Source organism: Silene latifolia, chromosome 2 (assembly GCF_048544455.1).
Source record: "Silene latifolia isolate original U9 population chromosome 2, ASM4854445v1, whole genome shotgun sequence".
In the NCBI taxonomy this organism is placed as follows: Eukaryota; Viridiplantae; Streptophyta; class Magnoliopsida; order Caryophyllales; family Caryophyllaceae; genus Silene; species Silene latifolia.
The window spans coordinates 52,940,416-52,953,563 of NC_133527.1; positions in this window are offsets into that span (position 1 = coordinate 52,940,416).

A 13,148-nucleotide genomic window follows, 5' to 3' on the forward strand; every position below is an offset into this window, starting at 1 on the left:
GGGTATGTCGAATTGCACGAGAGAAGAGGAGATGTCAAAAGCGAAGAACGAAGTTAAAATCGTTTTATTAATGCCCTACCTTGAACACGAGGATATGTAAATGAGACGGGGGTGTACGACCGACTGATGTAGCGGTTTCTTTTCCCATCTCAAGTCAACGTGGGTGTTCATGGTGGTACTTTAACTCATACTCGGACTAAACTAGTTTCATAGTTAATTTAAACGATAAGTAAAAAGCGATAAACAAACAAAACAAACTATAAAAGAACAAACATAAAAACGAAATAAAAAAAGGAGAAAGAGGAGGATTTGATGCACCCTCAACCTACATGTATCGTTGACACCGTCTTGGGTCGTAATCGATGGTAGATTTTATCTCGAGAGGCCGTCGTCGACGAAGAAACAAAGCAAACACGCGTTTTTGGCAAATCTGGACAGCAACTTTCAAACAGCGATTTCTCCCTCGTTTCACGTTGAAAATTCGATTTAAAAGATGTTTTGGAAACTAGAAAGAGAGAAGAACAGAGATCTTAAAGCAACCCCTGCTCGTTTTGAGTTATTGGGCACGAAAAACGAGCACAAACAGAACTGGACAGACAGGAACAAACCGCGAAAACAGAGTGTATAACACTCTGTTTTTCGAGGGATTTCGTGTACTCTCAAGGGCAATTTGGCTCATAAATCTTTGTCTAATGTGTATATGGATGTTATGTGGTTAATTAGGAACAAGAAAATCGAGTTTTGATGGAGGTTTGAGGGAGGAACGAATTGTTTTTCGAGGAGGACACACAAACAGTTTCAGTTTGTATGTCGGTTTTGTGGAGGGTTTTTGAGAGGCAATTAGGGTTTGTTTCTGAGGTTTAAAGCTTGTGAGTGAAGGTAGTATGTATGGGGAACTTAGAGGCATGAATGTATGGTGAAGGGGTGGTATTTATAAGGAGTTAAAGTAGGGTAAAAGAGAGGGAGAGGCAGTCGGGCCTGCTCACGCATAGCTGCTGTCCAGCAGCTTTTGGGAGGGTTTGAGAGGGGTTTTCTTGGTGATTAAGCTAGGATAATATGGGTAGGATACTAGGGTATGGTTTAGGGTTAATGGGTACGGGTTTTGGTGGTATTTGGAGCGGGTTTTGGGCTCGGGATTGAGCTGGCAAAACAGGGGGGCTGTTTGTATGCGCGGGCTGGTTGGGGGGTGTTTGGGGATGGAATTTGGGCCATGGTTATGGGGGTTCGAACAAGGGTGGATGGGTAGAGGCTTAGGTTGGTTAGTGTACTCGATATTCGTGCCAACTCGTAAAGAAAACGGGCTCAAAAACCGAGCTAAAATCGAGCTCAAAAACATGCTTTTAAAACGAGTTTTCTTCGCTTTTAAAATCGATTTTTCACATCAATTAACACATTAAAATAAATGATTTTTCAAATCAAATATATTCATAAAATGATTTTTCAAATCAAATATTTATTTTATTTTCAATAAAATAAATTTGGGAAAATAAATTCAAAGTAAAATAAAATAAATTGAATTCACCTAAAAAAAACCATAATTTAAATATCATTTAAATAATAAAATGAACTCACTAAAAAACATTAATTTAAATATCATTTAAATTAATAAAATGAATTCACTTAAAAAAAACATTAATTTAAATATAATTTAAATTAATAAAATACTTCATCGACGACGCCCATTCTACATCGTAAAACGAGCTCCAAATAATGACAGTGACAACTAAAGAATACATGTGTCCTATCATCATCGGGTGTTTGTCGGGTTCTCTATAAATTCCAATATCGACGGATACGGGTATCTACAGAGCCCCCACTTTGACTGAGGCTTGGACAAGGCGAAAGTCAAAGTATACCCCAGGTCCCTCTCGACCTGAGGATTCTTCGGGTCGTTTATAGTCCATTAGACTTGCGTATATAAGCTCACTTGACCATAAGAAGAGATCATACCCGAAACTTCGTCGGGGATTAACTCTTCCTTCTGTTGCGTCTAATTATCATCGTTGGTCGTCGACCCATAAATTGCATATATGGTGGATTGAGCCTTATCCTTAGGCGCCTACGTATCCGTTTCTGACGGAATCAAACCCGCGTCGTAGTTCGGCAACTGCTGACACATGCCCAAAGTTTATCATCTGCTGGCATTTGTCCAAAATTCATCATCTGCTGACACTTGCCCAAAATTTATCATCTGCTAGCAGGTGCCAAAATGGGACGGGACTTTCCGAGGAGGTTGCCGCCACTTTCATCATTTGCTTTCACCAAGGAATTCTTCCATTTCATACTCTTGTATTGAATTGAATTCTGAGTGGATGTCATCCTTTTCATCTTGATAATGGTCTCTCGAAGCCAACGGCCTTGAGCCCCCATTTGAATGGCTCTAAAGTCGAAGACTTTAGAGCCCCCAGTTGAAGCATATCCTGCTACATTCGAAACACAAAAACGTACTAGCAATAATCATCACATAAGCACATTTGGATCATCGATCCTAAAATTAGATCATTTGAAAGATTGGGTCATCGACCCAAAAATTGAATTTTAAAATTTTGAATAATTGGGTCATCGACCCGAATTTTGAATTTGACATCACTTGGAATGTTGGGTCATCGACCCGAAATTTGAGTTTGAAAGACTGGGTCATCGACCCGAAATTTGAACATGTTGAAAATTTTGAATAATTGGGCTATCGACCCAAATTTTGAATTTGAAATTAATCACTTGGATGTTGGGTCGTCGACCCAAAATTTGATTTTGAACTTTGAGATTTGAACCTTGACTTGGATCATCTATCCATAATGCGCAAAAAGTTTTTGAAATTTTGAAATTTTGAAATTTTCGGCATTTTGAAATTTTTGAAATCAAACCTTGATGGGTGAGCATGAAATACGACACAGACACTCTGTATGACTCGTAAACAACGTGGGCGTAGCCCGCTACCGTAAAACAAAAAAGGAAAATAAAACCGTAAGTGCGCACGAGTTTAAATTCAAATATTGACTTGTTGGGGGAGAAATGTAAATTAGCCATTCTGGCGCCAAAAGATGGCAAATGGGAATCACAAGGTCGTCGACTTGGCATTAACAAGGTGGATTAAAATCACGGAGCAACAACGTTGGCTTCGCCCAGACACTAAACACAGACTGATTTTATGAGAACACTTAGACATCACACATCACTCTTGTTGGGAACATTCTGTCACTCTTCTCCTCGCCTCCTTTCTTTTCAGCGAGTTTTCATTATTTCTTGCCACCGCCTTCTTTCTTTTCAGCGGGCTTTTACTATTTTTCTTCCACGCCTTCTTTCTTTTCAGCGGGTTTTTCATATTTTATGTTCCCAATACAAACCCACATCTATGTGACTCAGCATCTTTGCCTACACTGTTAGATAAAGCTCATTCTGAGACTTGATACTATTCATCCGAACCTATATCCTTATCCTAGCCTACATCGAGTACTAAGACCAACTCAAACAAAGGTGGCTTCATTTGGACTTGGTTAGGACCCGTAAGAAACCGACAAGATGACAACTTGGTTGATGAGTGGATTGAATCCCTTATTCTGAAGGACTGCCTACGTATTCGCGTGGAGCGAAATCAAATCCGACGTAGTTCGATCAAGGTGCATTAAATTGGTATTTTGATTGTGTGTACACACTCGAAGGTTTCACCTAAGGTATCATGTTATATCCCATCCTAGCTTGTAAGGTACTGTTAAATCCCGTGTCTAGGGTTGGTACAAAAGGTTGTGGTTCTTTGGAATGTGGAGCTTGGTAAAAATAGGTTCGCAAGGTAAACCATCATTCTGAAGGTTCGTTTTGTGGTGCTAAGGCCAAGGGCTATGGCTTATAACGTGGTTGGAAATGGTGTCTCGGGTTTCATGAACCACGAGTGCAAATGGGTTGGAAAATGATGTGGGTTCAAATTTCCATGTCTAGACCCTAAAGGCTAGGTATAACAAAACAAGCGGAAAGATTCTCAAAATTCCCGACTATCCCCTTGTAACTGTCTCAGGAAGGACTTAGGGGTAAAGAGGTTACTACTTACGCTTTTGGGCTTCGCCCATTGAACTTCAACTATGGGTACTTGACTTGACTTCTGGCTTCCGTAACTTCGACATTCAACCAAAAACCTTTTGCAATAACTTCAACATCTTTTTTCTTTTTTTCTTTTTCTTTCATCTTTTTTTCATTTTTCATTTTTTCATTTTTTTTCATTTTTCCAATTTTTCTCTTTTTCTCAATTTTCATTCTTTTTCATCTTTTTTCTCTCTTTGAAAATGATCTTCTATTCATTTTCTTAGTCATAAATGGATACACCTTGAAAACTGGGCTTCGCCAACTAATTTGGGTAAGAACTAACAATTCCTTGTTAGAACGGGTTGATATCTTCTCTCTTCGAGATTGGATGATTTTGTTGGGGAAAAGGCTTGCCTTCCATCATCGATAGGGGAAACAAGGAGCTAGTCCGGGTTTGTCCTAGAATCATCTAAAAGCTTGTTATAAGACTGGTTTTGATGGAGGTTTTCTACCGCCAGACATGGAATAGGTAAAGGAATCAAACACGGAATCATATTGTACCTTACGTTTTGAAACGGGACATATTTCTACCCCAGGGATGCCTTTGAGTGTGTTGTGCATTTTATTATGTTTCCGGAATGATTGAGGATTGGAAACAAGACATATTTGGAAACGAAACTACAACTTTTTATTGGGATGGCAAAAGCTTAACAAACTCGAAAGAACGACTCCTAGGACACACCCTAGGTCATCGCGGGACAAACGACTCATCTTCAAGAAAAGAGAGTCCTAGACTCGACTCGACTAAGAAAAGAAAATAGATCCCGACTCATAATTTTCAAATCTGGTCTTGAGATTTCTCTTGTTCAACTGTCAGCTTAGATGCCCGGCTCTGGTCCTCGATCCCTATGATGGTCTGCCTCCATCCCGAGGTAGTCCTCTGAGGATCTACGCCAGTGATGAAGGTTGGTGAATCAAATTGTCTTTTATTAACTTCGTTAACGAGAGGAGTACATTCTAGAGCAAGACTCCCGATTTGAATTTCATTCTTCGGGTTTGGCAAGAATTCAAAGCAATCCACAAATATTTTCCCGATAAACACCCCTTTCAAGTGACATGGGTGGATAAGATGGGAATAATCGACATTGTCTTCGACAGAAACAAAGTTGGCGTGATCGCCAAATGGATTGGTGATGTTATTGGGTTTAACAGTTGGGATCGGGAGTGTTCCATTCTCGATCATGTCTTGAATTTCGTGCTTCAGTCGATAACACCTTTCAGTATCATGGCCTTTCCCTTGATGAAAGGCACAGTAGGCATTTGGTTTATACCATTTACCTTGTTGATCAGCGGGAGGGTCCGGAGTTGGACCAATAGGCTTCAGCTTTTCTTGGGCTATGAGCCTTTGGAGAGCATATGTATAAGTGCATCCGATATCGGTGAATGCCCTAGGTGTTTGGCGCTGCGACTTATTCGATTGCCCTTCTAAGAGATTGATGGCTTCATCAATATGGGCCGTTGCTGAGGCCTTGCCCTTAGACGATGAGGCCCCTTGGTATCCTTTCGGCCTTTCAGCCTCTGCCCTTATGACATCATCTTCTACCTTTATCCCGATTCTTATCAATTCTTTGAAAGAGCCAAAATTCTGGTATTTCAGAGCATTGAGGTAAATAGGTCGTAGATTCTTTACGAACTTATCTACCATTTCAACTTCGTCAGGCTTCTTGGCTAGTTTCACGCTTTCAGCGCGCCATCTTGCAAGGAATTCAGTAAAGCCTTCTTTGTCTTTCTGTGTCATCACCTCCAACGTTCTTATGTTGGTTTGAATCTCGACATTATCAGCATAGTGCTTGCAGAACTCCACCGTAATATCTTCGAAAGTGGGGAAGTTCTTAAGGTCAAGATTATAGAACCACGCCTTCGGGTGTTCATCCAGAGATTGGGCAAAAATTTCAGAGAGCATGTCCGCAGGTACTCCCTTCAGTACTAAGTACCCTTTATAGGCCTTAACATGGTAGACTGGATCTTCGGTGCCCTTGAACTTTGGGATGTCAGTGAGTACCATGTTCGTGGGCAACTTATCCTGCACCGGGGCATAGGCCCTAGCATTCTCATAGTGAATGTTCTTCCCCTGGGAGAGTTTCAAACGGTCTTCGATGAACTTGAACCGTTTCTCCGGATCGATCGAGGTGGGGTAGATGGAGGGAATCTTCACCCAGCTTAGATTCGATTGCATCCATTCGGGTCATCATGAGGTTCACGGCCTCGGTGAGCTTGTTGACAGCATCTTCCATTGCTTGACGTCGGGTTTTTGGCGGCCTTTCTACAAGAAAACCCCGTACTAAGTCAATATTTAAAGTAAGAGCCCCTGCACACTTAAGGACACGACCCCAACTTGACTCAAACAAAGACTCGACTTGAGATTGACTAAACAAGGGTTCGACTCACGGTTTGATTTAGACCTTGGTTCAATTTAGACTCGACAAAACGACATGACTCAAACTGTCATAAATCGGTTATAAACCGGACTCGGTGTGACTAAACCCGTGATTGGACTAACATAGCCCATAGGTTCGGGTGAAACGCCCTAAATGGCCTAGCTTGGACGTTTTTGTGGACTATCCTAGACCAAAAGGTCGACCAACATGACTCAAGGCCCAAGAGGTGAGCTTGGGTGACCCAACAAGGTCGTGTTCTAGACTCTTAGAATGAAACACACCCGGCCTAACACGGCCATGACCTGGACACGACTCGACGCATTTCATGCTTGGTTGAGGTTCGAGAGGCATTTTGGATTGATTTTGAAAAAAAACGAAAGATTGATTCGAAAATGAGATTTGAAATGGGCGCATGCCTATAAAAAGCTCATTTTGGGCCGAAAATTCTAGTCCTATTTGGGCAGCATTCCGCGTTTTTAAAACCGTGCTAGTTTGAAAGTAAGTTGTTCAAAAGTTCGGTTTTGAAAAGGACATGGAAAAGACTCGGGAAAATAATTTGCACATTGTCATTCTCATGTTACAAGGATGTATGCTCCTAGACATCTCTAAGTCTCGGCAAGTCTTCTACAAGAAGGTCTATGCCCTCCATCCTTTTGCGGTCTTATAGAGCAAGGTGTCTTAAGGTAGAGTACCTAGAAGATCGTCCCCACCATCAAGAACCACGCGAGGTGAAGTGGAAGCGAGCAATGTGCAGCTTCCTAGCATAGTGGGACGTCGCCCCCCACGCATCACGAAGAAACGCTGGGACGGCCCGGGCAAGTCCTTAAGGGTTTATGCATGAATCGTAGCACTATGAGTAATGTTTTACTTTCCAACACTTTCTTTTCAAGTTTCACCTCGGAGGAAAAGACCCTAGAAACAAAGTGTAACTAGTCCACTTTTCCCAAAGGAGTCGCCAAACTGTGGACAAGGCCCTCGGGAATCTGCGTCCGCGGGATCCACACTGCATAATCGACTCGAGGTTCTTTCGAATCGAATTAAGACATATTAGAGTCGCCACCAAGTTTTTGGGAACTTGGAACCGTTCAAGTCAACTTTACACCTTTCATCGAAAAGCATAAAGCCCATCGACTACGAGTGATTAAAGATAAAGACTTGTACCCTATATCACTCGATTTGAATGACTCTCGTAATCCAATGGTATTTAGACGGATCCACAAACCATAGATCTTGAGTAAGGGGTGAGGGTACGTGTTGGGAAGCCCATAAGGACACCCAACCCCGCCCGTCAATAACGGCCTCTACTAAGTCAAGTGTCGGAGTTCAAACAAGGTCATAGCTACTACGATATATGATATGCAAACGTTGTTTTAACCCTATCATGTGACAACAATTTCTATGTCGTTTTAGATGCAACTAAACTAACTTTGTCAAAGTTGTAATTTAGCATGTGGGTTGATTGATCTAACAACATACAAAACAAAGCAAACAAGGCTTAACGGGGAATGGGGGAGCCGTTGGGATCTACCTATTACAAACCAGGCATTTCATGCCGACACAACAATAAATTAAAGAAACAACTCGATCTAAATACAATTGCTACATACAGAACCGTACACGACACATTACACGGCCATTCGGCCTAGAAAACCGTGCACAAAGGGGGTAACTCACGGCCTACATGACACACGGCCTTGGGTCACTCCTCGTAATGCGTGCTTTCACTTAATCTTATCGAATTAGACATAGGGCTACGCACCAAAGCATGCATTAGCATAAACCGGGCCATGTTGCTTTAAACAACATGCGGTTTACTACGCTCCTACAAGCATTGGGGAACAACCGTCTAACCAAACAAGACTAAGGTTTTTTTAAAAGAGGTTTTTTGACTCGATAAAAGAAAACTAACTCGAAAATTACAACTCGATAAACAAACTTTAAATTACGAGCTACAAAACAACAAAGAACAAATGATAAACAAGGAAAGAAGAACGAAATGAGAAAGACGGGAGACACGGCCAACTCACGGCCCAAACCAACGGCCACCCTCACGGCCAAGACAAGGCCATCCTAGTTCCTAAGTTAGGTTCATTGGTTAGATCGAATGATTGCAAAACGGATTAGAAAACGAGTTAGAAAACAAGTTATAAAACAGGTTGATCGATTGAGAAGAAACGCGTGAGTGTGTTATTCTACGCGGCCTAAAGGGTCCAATTAGGTCAGATATCATAAGATTAATGCTTACTCGTCGAGTGTTAATAGGAAGGTGCTAATCACGCACCCTATGCTAGCGAGAAATCAAGTGATAAGAAAGATGTATTCAATTAGGTTATAGAATTGTTAATCGATTTTTAAAGCTATGTCGATGTACCCTAATGTGTCTAATTAGGTTATTAAATTGATCTAATGTCATCTAAATGAATTACATGTTAACAATCAGAGGTTAAACTAAAATATAACGGATCCTAGGGTATGTCGAATTGCACGAGAGAAGAGGAGATGTCAAAAGCGAAGAACGAAGTTAAAATCGTTTTATTAATGCCCTACCTTGAACACGAGGATATGTAAATGAGACGGGGGTGTACGACCGACTGATGTAGCGGTTTCTTTTCCCATCTCAAGTCAACGCGGGTGTTCATGGTGGTACTTTAACTCATACTCGGACTAAACTAGTTTCATAGTTAATTTAAACGATAAGTAAAAAGCGATAAACAAACAAAACAAACTATAAAAGAACAAACATAAAAACGAAATAAAAAAAGGAGAAAGAGGAGGATTTGATGCACCCTCAACCTACATGTATCGTTGACACCGTCTTGGGTCGTAATCGATGGTAGATTTTATCTCGATAGGCCGTCGTCGACGAAGAAACAAAGCAAACACGCGTTTTTGGCAAATCTGGACAGCAACTTTCAAACAGCGATTTCTCCCTCGTTTCACGGTGCAAATTCGATTTAAAAGATGTTTTGGAAACTAGAAAGAGAGGAGAACAGAGATCTTAAAGCAACCCCTGCTCGTTTTGAGTTATTGGGCACGAAAAACGAGCACAAACAGAACTGGACAGACAGGAACAAACCGCGAAAACAGAGTGTATAACACTCTGTTTTTCGAGGGATTTCGTGTACTCTCAAGGGCAATTTGGCTCATAAATCTTTGTCTAATGTGTATATGGATGTTATGTGGTTAATTAGGAACAAGAAAATCGAGTTTTGATGGAGGTTTGAGGGAGGAACGAATTGTTTTTCGAGGAGGACACACAAACAGTTTCAGTTTGTATGTCGGTTTTGTGGAGGGTTTTTGAGAGGCAATTAGGGTTTGTTTCTAAGGGTTAAAGCTTGTGAGTGAAGGTAGTATGTATGGGGAACTTAGAGGCATGAATGTATGGTGAAGGGGTGGTATTTATAAGGAGTTAAAGTAGGGTAAAAGAGAGGGAGAGGCAGTCGGGCCTGCTCACGCATAGCTGCTGTCCAGCAGCTTTTGGGAGGGTTTGAGAGGGGTTTTCTTGGTGATTAAGCTAGGATAATATGGGTAGGATACTAGGGTATGGGTTAGGGTTAATGGGTACGGGTTTTGGTGGTATTTGGAGCGGGTTTTGGGCTCGGGATTGAGCTGGCAAAACAGGGGGGCTGTTTGTATGCGCGGGCTGGTTGGGGGGTGTTTGGGGATGGAATTTGGGCCGTGGTTATGGGGGTTCGAACAAGGGTGGATGGGTAGAGGCTTAGGTTGGTTAGTGTACTCGATATTCGTGCCAACTCGTAAAGAAAACGGGCTCAAAAACCGAGCTAAAATCGAGCTCAAAAACATGCTTTTAAAACGAGTTTTCTTCGCTTTTAAAATCGATTTTTCACATCAATTAACACATTAAAATAAATGATTTTTCAAATCAAATATATTCATAAAATGATTTTTCAAATCAAATATTTATTTTATTTTCAATAAAATAAATTTGGGAAAATAAATTCAAAGTAAAATAAAATAAATTGAATTCACCTAAAAAAAACCATAATTTAAATATCATTTAAATAATAAAATGAACTCACTAAAAAACATTAATTTAAATATCATTTAAATTAATAAAATGAATTCACTTAAAAAAAACATTAATTTAAATATAATTTAAATTAATAAAATACTTCATCGACGACGCCCATTCTACATCGTAAAACGAGCTCCAAATAATGACAGTGACAACTAAAGAATACATGTGTCCTATCATCATCGGGTGTTTGTCGGGTTCTCTATAAATTCCAATATCGACGGATACGGGTATTTACACCAAGACAATTATGTAATCACATTAAACACAACAAGTATCAAAATGCTCAATTCTTCATTAATTCACTTCTTCTCATGTAATTGCTTCTTAACATGTTATAATACATTGTAATCATCATGTGACCATTAACCATACTTATATTTGCATACTTATCATGAAACCATATTATGTCATAAACCCTAATTACCAAGAACATGTTATAATGCAACTACCATGAGACAAGTGCAATTAATGACAATAAATGCATAACCAAACACCCATATCATAACAGCTAAGTAGTTAAACTCTACCTCAAGTTTATCTTCACAAATCCTCAAGCTAGCCACTAGAAATGCTCCTCAATGAAGCTTCCTACACAAATAATTACTACATTCATTACCATAATCCACTACAACAATTATACTAATTAAACCCCTTAATTACCCATCTTAATTTCACATAACCTAATTAATTAGGAGATAATCTACTAAAACAAATTAAGGTTACTAATGTAAGATTAAGGAAATAAGACATAAATCGACTTACCAACAAGGTGGATGAATAAGAAAGGAAAGATGGTAAGAATCCTTCACTTGTGGATGCTAGGTTTTGAGAGGATAAGTTGGTGGATGTTTTAGAGAGATTTTAGGGAGTTTAGAGAGTGGTGTGAATAAGGTTGAGGAGTGTATTTAGGTGAGAAATATAAAAGATAAGGTTCGAAAGCGACATTACACCAACCAAGTTTCTCGCGTAATCTGAACTCGGCCGGCACTCGGTCGAGTGGGCGGTCCACTCGATCGAGTGGGGGCTCCACTCAGTCGAGTGGATGGTCACTCAGTCGAGTGACCAATTTCCAAAACTTCCAGCCTTCAACCAAAGTGCACTCGGTCCTCCACTCAATCGAGTGAGGCTCCACTCGATCGAGTGGGTCGTCTACTCGGTCTCTATAAATGCGAGGTATTACAATGTCACATGCTTATAAGTACAATTTTTTTTTTAAAAAAAACTATTAGTTTCAAACGCAAAAAAATAAATTATTACAAACCTTTTATTTTCCTCTCATAATTTTGGTTATCAATCTATCATATTTATTTAACCAATAATTTTTTTATTTAATGAGATGGCCTTTTTATTTCACTCACCATTATTATACTTTGATTTATGTTATTATAGTAGTAACTTTAACCCCTAAACACATTGAATATGGTCATTAACAACCTTTTTCCGACTCTTCAAATACTCCTATTAATAATATCATTTCATTGTTAGGTACCTTATAAATACTCCGTACTCATCATCGTAAAATACTAAGAAAATTAAAGAGGTAAGAGGTAACTATTTTTATAAGAATTTTTTGTTTTGTGATTTTTGTGTAAGGCGGTCTTTCACCTGAAGTTTGTAAAATGAATCTTTCAAATAATTATTTGTTTTATATTGAGTTATGAAGTATTATTTGTATTTTTAAAGATTTCTTTTACATAATTGTATAGGGAGCGTATAGAAAAATAACAATAAATTTGCACCCTCCGTTGAACTACTGAAAGTATGATCCCTTACTTATTCTTTTCTTTTGCAGAGTATTTTATAATATTACATCTTTGATCTTATTTATTATATAGTTTGTAATTTTTAATTCGATCAATTCATTATTATTTTCTATTATCATTTTATGTTTCTTTATTTCAATTCCTTATTGTAATATAGCTGGTGATGGAGTGACGGTATTAACCCCCTCAATGATAATTTTAATTGTGAATCAACTTTATAATAATGATTGTAGTAGGGGGGCTAGAATTTGAAGGTTTATTATATACTCCTCATATCACCATGTAAGCTATTTTTTTATCTATGTTGGTTTTGTTGTGCATAGTGTAAAAGATTAAATATGATTATGATTAATGTGTTGATGAGATGGTTACAAAGTGAGGTATTTATATAATAAAATGTTGCTAATATTAAGCTAACCAACAGCTAAACCTAGCTAACTAAACTCTAGATATTAGGCGATACATTAGGAGATACATTTGACTATTATTAACAACTAATGTAAACTAGGAGATAAATAAGGAGGAGAAGTAGGCTTCGGTTGAGCGTTTTAACTGTGAGAGCTTGACTCGGTTTTCGATGATATTATATTCTTAACAGGCTGCCGCAATATGGACGGCCGAAGGGTGAGTCCAATCTTGGAAGTTAATAAATTGAATCGAGGACGGGCTAAAGGCTTCGTAAGTGTGTCCGCTAGTTGATCATCGCCATTAATATGTTGAACCCGTATAACACCCATTTGAATTTGTTCTCGGACGAAATGAAAGGCCAATGCTAAATGTTTCATACAAGAATGAAAGACCCGATTGGCCGAGTAATTTGTAGCACCGAGATTATCACAGAAAATAACATGAGTAGTGGTCAAGGGAATGCATAGTTCAGTAAATAGCGACTTT